Consider the following 8216-nt stretch of genomic DNA (forward strand, 5'->3'; position numbering starts at 1 on the left):
TTGAGGATGAGAGTATGACTGAGGATTTGATGCTTGTGGATGAGAATATTGATTCACATTTTGAGGATAAAATGAAGGACGGTAACCTTGAGAATTCTGATTTTGATTTTGGAGATGTGGGGGAACATACTTTGCTTGGTAACCTTGAGTTTGAGGAGGGTTTGCACCGTTTCCTTGATTTCTCCATGCAAAGTTTGGATGATTTTTCCACCCCGGATTGTAAGTATTGGAATAAGGGTTGTTCCCTTGATAAATGAAAGCAGCATTTGCTTGTTCTTGAGACTCACTTGGTATAATTTGTCCAAGAGGGCAATTTGAAGTATGGTGAGTGTAACTATAACAAGTCATGCACATTTCACTGGAATGGTGAGGATATGATTGAGTTGCCGGACCTTGATTCAAAAGGAATGTATCAAACCTTTGAGTAAGATTTTTGACCTCAGCGGCAATTTCCATGGAAGAGTTTATTTGATTTATAGCTTTTTTTCCTCCCATATGTGCTAGGTGACTACCCCTAGAAGATGAAGATCTATGCATTGAGTTTTCACTCATTTTTTCGAAAAGTTGCCAAATTTCATCTTCATTTCTTTCAATGTAGCTTCCGCCACAAGAAGCATCAACAATGCCCTTATTGGCATCGGATAAACTTGAAAAGAAACATTGAACTAATTGCCACTTAGGAATGTTATGACGTGGACACTTCCGTAGCAAGTCATTCAAACGTTCCCATGCTTCATGAAGGGGTTCTCCTTCTTGTTGTTTAAATTCACGAATGGAAGTTCTCATGGCATCAGTTCAACTTGCGGGGTAATACTACTTTAAGAACTCTTGTTGCAATTGTGCCCAAGAGGTAATTGTATTCGGCCGCAAGTTATTGAACCAATATTTAGCTTTATCCCGAAGAGTGAAAGGGAAAAGCTTCATTTTTAAGACTTCTTCCGGAACATCCGTGATTTTCACGGTGGAGCAGACTTCCAAAAACTCATCTAAATGTTTATAAGGCTCTTCATTGCTCAACCCATAGAAAAGGGGGCACATGTTAATGGTGGAAGCCTTAATCTCATAATGATGAGCACGAAAATTTGGCAATTGAATGCAAGTGGGTGCATTATATTGATTTGGAGTGTAACGATCCCTAAGGACCATTGGAGGATTGAGAGGAGGATATGGCATTTGACCTTGTTGATGATATGCCATTTGACCTTGTTGAGGGTATGCCATTTGAACATATTGTTGTTGTTGCTCACCAATTGGGGGAACAACATTTGGCCTTGGCATCCCTAGATTAGGTTGTTGCACCGCATGATTAACTGGTTGTGGCATTCCCAAGGGTGGATGCACACCTTGAGGATCCACAATATGAACTTGTGATGGGTGGTGCACACCATTATGATCCACATGACCAAGATCTACAATGGGATCTTCAATTGGATCTTCCATTAAAGGTGATGGAAGATCAAAATTTGAAAGATTAAGATGACTATCCCTAGTATTACTTCTTAAACGCCGAAGAAAAATTTCGAGATTTTGATTTACAGGAGCAAGAGGACGATTAAGTGATCTACGACCATGCATGCACTAGAACAAGTCAACACACCAACATTTCAAAATTTCAACCTCCACATACGATGTTCCCAAACTCCTCAATAATATCAATGCACTTAAAACAAATAAATGCCTCCACACGGGCCGATGCCTTCTACAAGAAGGTATGCTTGGACTTAAAAATAAAACAATTCAATTTAAGCCTCCACTTGGGCTGTCCACAGCATGCAAATTGGTATACAATTAAAGTACTAAAATTAAAGAGAACTTACAGATGGTCCTTAAGCAACTTCAAATTTTTTTAATTGCTTCTAAGTCCAGCGTTTGCTCCACTTTGCTTCAAGTACCTAATTGACAAATCAAATAAAAAAAAAATTAAAAATTAAAATGACTTAAAAGTAGACAATCAACAAAGAACTAATGTTTAATTCAATTCTTCAAAACTGTTAGATTCCCGGCAACGGCGCCAAAACTATGGTGCGACCGAGCGTGTGCACAAAATAATGCACAACACTTTAGGTTTAGAAATAATGTCAAGTGGGCACCATATTTTAAAATTTATAAAACCACTAAACACTTATACTATGGAGTATGAAGTGAGCATGGATTGTCCCAAGAGATCTAAACAATTATAGGTTTTCTAGAATTGAATTATACTTTAGTGCTTATGTGATTGCCAAAAGGGTTTTGTTTGTGATTGAAACTAATTTTAAACTAAATGATTGCAATAAAGAAATAGAGTTTAAGAGATTGGAAAGAGACTTAAGGTGTAGGATTCACCACTAAGTACATTCCCTAACTCACTCACTTTCAACTAATTGGGGAAATAATACTATGTAATCTATATGTGGCTAACAAGTGCAATGAAAAGTGTAAACCATCAATTTCAAGCATGAATCAACTACCTAATGACAATTAAACTAAGTGTAGTGCAATTCACCCATTCAAAACATGATTTATCAATACAAGTTTCAAATTTAACACACATTAATCTAGAAGATAATGCAATTGTGACAAAAAGTATGGAATTCAAACATAAGTATGGATGGTCTACTTACCTAATAATTGAATTGCAATTAAATTAATTAAACTTAAATTAAACTAATTAAACATGAATTTAAAACTAATTAGACAACAAATTAACCTAAACATGTAGTACCATCCATCAAATGGAAGCATTTTTCATCAATTTGAAACACAATTACAACTAAGCAATACCATGCATAGCCATCACAAGAATCAATTAACAAAGAATTCATGTGTAAAATTTGTTTATCAATCAACCACACATAAGACAATATGAGATTAATACAGATAATCAATTGGAAGAATTTAATTCATAATATTCAAGACTATACACTAATTACATAAATTAATCCCCAAAAAGTATGAAAAGAGAGAGAGAATAGGTTACATGCTTAGGGTTTATCCAACCCTAAGTAGAAGAATCAACTACTCATGGTTGATGGAGTCGAAGACAGGACAATCCCCATCATCTGCTTCATCTTCTCTGAACTTTTCTTCCAAACCCTAGCCTGTTCTTGCTTTTTCTCTTTTTTCGCGTGTTTTTCCAGAGAGGAAATACGATACTACGATACAGAAAAATAATAATAAAATAAAACTTAATTTCCTTTCTCTAATAATCTTTACCTAAATAAAAACTAAAACTAACCCTAATCTAATGACTCACTGGGCCTTAAGTAACAATCTCATTAAAGCCCAACAGTTCCCAAAATGAGCCCAAAAATTAAATAAAAACTGTATTGTTGCTAAGTCCTGGGGGATCGATCCCCCACCCTGGGGATCGATCCCCCTAGAGTTGGCAAATTCCTTTAAGCCTTATTCAGCTCCATTTTTGCCCCAGGCTATTTGGTTTGCTTCTCCATCTTTGGGAACATCATCAAAGGCCCGAAATTGACCGCTTTGTGCCATTGTCTGAAAATCTTTGCTTAACTCCAAAAAGGCTTAATTGGACCGTTCTTAGCTCATTTTAACTTTATTGCCCTGAAATACACATAAACATAAATTAGGACTAAAACATAAAATTAAGATAGATGCAAAGACTGAAATACCTTAGCTTAGGTGATGAAATGTGCAACATTTAAGCACTTATAAAAAATTAAAAAATAAACGAAGAAAACATGTGTTAGAGATGAATTCACATTGTTCTGAAGATCAATAAGGCTGTAAGGTTAGAATCTTAGAGACCTCAATATGTCCTACTCCATGAGGAGATCTTGAACACTCGTAAAAATAAAGCAATCTAAGAACGTATAAAACTATTAGGCAGTAAATATTAAATTAATGTGGGAACATTCATCATTTACAAAATAAAAAATACTTGAACAAAGCGAATAGATCAATCTAAACATTGTAAGAGCATTTTTCATATTAGTAGTAAAATTGTAATTGCCATAAAAAAAAGTAATTACTAGAGAAAATTGAAAGTTTTATGTTTGAAGTCCAAATGAATCAAAATTTCCATTTGAAAATTCAATTACGAAAACAATAAACCGCATAGTTTAGAAATGCAAGTTATAAAGTAAGACTTATTACCTGTAACACAAATTTAGACAAAAACTACGAGTGTTCAAGAATTCCAAGTGTGCTAGGATTTGACCATAATCTAATGGAATAATATTAAAAGTGATCACAAATGACTATTTTGGTTAGATGATTGCAGGGTCTTGTTGGAAATGACCCATCTTTGAAAATTCTTTTATCTTTTAAAAGGATTTCAAATTGAAATGATGGAATGAAATATGAGTTGAACTTTCCCGGGCCTAATGGGTGAGAGTTTGCGCCCTAGTACCTCATGAAATATCATGTCTTTAAGTATGAATCTCTAGGTAAACAATTTTTTATGGAGGTACTCTACCGGTTAAGTTGTAATCGCATGTGAGTGACAATTTATATATATATATATATAATTACACTATCACCCCAAGTAGAATTATAAAAAAAATTATACTATTAACCCCCCTCATTCAATTTTTTGGCTCCGTTCCTAGTTTGTGATTGTAGTAGGGATTTGCGAGGTGTTGTGTGTGACCTAAGTAGATTAGTCTCACCCGTATTATGCCAAATATATATTTAAAAAAAAAACAAAAACAAAAATAAATTAATGGAAGAAACTAAGCCGCGTTAATTAAGGAAACAACTACAAACTGCAGGTTTACTAAAGAGAAGAAAACACAGCCATACATAATAATTATTTCTGCGGCCACTTTGTATTCCCACTTTCCAGAGATAATTATTTTTGTCAAATGCCTTCTTTATATTAACCAAATGAAGTCACTTTCTAATTATTATTATTTTTAAACAAATACATAATAAAAACAAATATGTATTTTTGTACGTCTATTATGCTAAACTAACATTATGTTATACCTATCTCCTTTTGAATAGAAAAGAGAATAATAAGATACAAAAAAAATTAACCATACAAAAGACTGAACCTAGGATCGCTTATTCAGATTATTATAAAAGACCAAAAAAAAAAAAAAAAAAAAAATCAAAATGAAATGATACTACAATATTTTGAAAATTACTTGAGATCAAAAAGTTTTTTAATTTTTATATACATTTTTTATAATTAAAAATTTATCAAAATTTTTTTAAAATTTAAAAGTTAAATAGACACAGGAGACAGAGACTCAAGAGTTCCCTTCCCCAAACCTACCTAAAATTTAAAAGTTAAATAGATACAGGAGACAGAGACTCAAGAGTTCCCTTCCCCACACTACCCAAGGTAGGCTTCTCAAATTATTAAATCGTGTGTAATATTTCATATAATTTACTTAAATCAATTAACCAAAGTTATTGTCTTTTTAATTATTTGCAAAAGAAAAATCTGCTCAATTTTATTGTCTCTTTAATTTTTTGCAAATTAAACTGTTTGTTATATCTAAAATCTGACATACTGACAAATTTTAAACCAAAAAGGAAAAAAGAAAAAAAAATAAGAATCAGTGTTGAAAATGAAATCCTATAATAGAAATTTACACGTTGATAAAGAAGTTTATAGACCACATAAACAATCTAACCTATCAGAGACATAATAAATCAAATCTACTTTCAAGAAATCTGCCAATAAAATAACAAGAATTTATATAAGGCATGAGCACAAGAAAACCCATGTACGTAAGAAAATAAAAATAAAATTATATTAATAAACAATCTAATATTAAGTATAAGTGGTCAGAGAGGAGATGATAAAAAAACTCCCTACCACAATAATCTAATCACTTTAATATTATATTTCTTAACGTGACAGTCTATTATAATTTATTACTAAATAAAAAGTATTTTAAAGAAAATAATAAATTTTATTTAATCATGATTTTAACTTTGCAAAAGTACAATGGCATATAAACCGTGGTAATATTTTGGACCAATAAGAATTGAACATTTAAGCCTTATGATCCTGTCTCATAACCTCAGAGTCAATCCTAGCCGTTCACACCAGTTAAAAAAACACAACCAAACAAATCTTCAACAGTTTAGTACTGATCCTGAAAAGCACACGGATAGTCATTTTCAACTGTTAGATTTACTTTTACTCCCCACACCCGCATGCTAAATACTCTGTACAGTTTTAGGGCAAATCTCCCCAGTCGCCTCCATCTCTATTCTCGTTCTCAACTTTGAACTTGCCCCCCTCTCTGCAACTGCAAACTACAAAATCTATTTCTTATTCGTTCAGAAATAAATTGGTAATTTTTTTTTATTAATTACCCAAATAGGATTTTCTATTTCTTAATCAATCAATTATCTTAAGAAATATTGTTAGTTAACTAAAATTGAATTAAACAATAGTTGATTTTGGTTGATATATTTTGATTTATCCCACCCCGTTGAGAAATCCTGAATGTTTTATTCACATAAAAATACAATCGGTGTAATGCACGAAGGATATATTCATTCTTTCTACCATATTTTTATTTTTAAATTTTAGTTTTTGATTTTCTTTTATTATTATAATGCAAAATATTAGGATATTGATATGTTATTTTTGAAGACTATTCCTAAACTGATGCATTGTCCAATATGTGCTAATTTAACATAAGAGTTTAGTATAATATGTGCTAATCACACCTATCTGTAATCACACATCTTGTCCAACATTTTCACTGAAAGCATATTGATTTGACTCAAGGAATAGAAGATTTTTATACACACTTCAATCAAAGTTAATTGCGAAGTTTATTTTCTTCCTCTCTTTATATAATTTTTGTATGTATATATGTATTTTTGTGTGGGTGTGTGTCTTATTTTTTTAGCTTTCTTAAATTTGGATTGGATTAGACTAATTAGTTATGATTTTAATCTCTAGAAAAGTTCGTTTTATTGATTTTTAGTTTTTAAGAATACATAACATTCTTTCCAAATCCAGATCTAATATATGCATTTTTCAAAATTAATACTATAGTATAGTTTTGTTTTGAATCTTAAATAAATTTCTAAAAAAGTAACAATGTTTATTTGTCACTTTTTTTTTTTTTACTTGCCAATATTCTTTGATTTAAGTTAGACAAAATTTATTTATTTATTTAAAAAAAAAAAAAAAAATTAATCAGAATCTTTGGTATATAACCTATATTTGTGACATTGGTTATTAATTTTCCTTTTTCAGATGGATATTCTACCAGGAAACATAAGGCTCAGGATGGTCAGAGGATTCTCTTCGTCTTAGGCAAATATTCGAGGCTAAAATTGCATTGCCTCTGGTTGAAGATTTCACCCTCTACAATGATGGCCTACCTGAAAATTGCTCAGGGATCGACCACAACTTTCCTCGCTCACACTCTCGAAGTTTGGACTTTGGCACAACCATCACTTCTTCATACGAATTTTGAGATGAAAAAGCTCCTGTTCCATGTTCATCTTCCAGTAGACCATCATCTTGATATCCCCTCTACATGAAATCTTCAACTAGAACCAATGCAATTTCAGCCTCAAGATTTTCCCTTAGCCGAAGACTGAGATTTATCAACAATCTTAAATTTTATCAAAAATCTTAAGCTGCAGATGGCATAATTGGCCCAACTTAAGATTCTTGATAAGCTGATAAACCTCAGTCTTCGGGGCTTAGGCAAATTTTTGAGGCTGAAATTGCATTGGCTCTAGTTGAAGATTTCAACCTCTACAATGAGGGGATATCAAGATCAGGGGTAGAGAAACCCGTCGCTGTCCTGGCTATGCTACCGCATGCTCTGGGGAAGTCGGAATAGGAGAGCACTCGTCTTAGGGTGGGCTTACTACTTAGATGCTTTCGGTAGTTATCCGCTTCGCGCGTTTACCGTGGACACGATGGCCTACTCGAAGATCGCTCATGGATGGAGCGGGTTCATTTGACTCGACCAAAGCATCCCTCGCACTTCCAAGATGAACATGGAATTGGAGCTTTTTCATCTTAAAATTCGTATGAAACAATGATGGTTGTGCCAAAGTCCAAACTTTGATGAATCGTTACTTCTTTAATTTATAACTTCAACGATGTAATTATAAATGCACCAATTACTTTTATGAACCATTACTTTTTTAATTTATAAGATCTAATATTATAAGATGCAATATAAATGCACTAATTACTTTTATTAATACAGAAGTATTAATATGTTACTAGAATTAGTCATAATTCTAGTAATATAATTTAATTTGCCCTTAGT

General features: G+C 32.4%; 1 non-coding gene across 1 annotated transcript; it reads left to right on the plus strand.

The window, feature by feature from the left end:
- Window positions 1–682: 682 nt before the first annotated feature.
- On the plus strand, window positions 683–789 carry LOC132305911 (small nucleolar RNA R71). Its single transcript, XR_009481743.1, has one exon. It is a non-coding gene; the product is annotated as a small nucleolar RNA R71 (small nucleolar RNA).
- The last annotated feature ends 7427 nt before the right edge of the window (window positions 790–8216 follow it).

The sequence above is a fragment of the Cornus florida genome, unplaced genomic scaffold, assembly GCF_030987335.1.
Source record: "Cornus florida cultivar Cherokee Brave unplaced genomic scaffold, ASM3098733v1 CherokeeBrave_3.0.0_Hap2_Chr04, whole genome shotgun sequence".
NCBI classification, from domain to species: Eukaryota; Viridiplantae; Streptophyta; class Magnoliopsida; order Cornales; family Cornaceae; genus Cornus; species Cornus florida.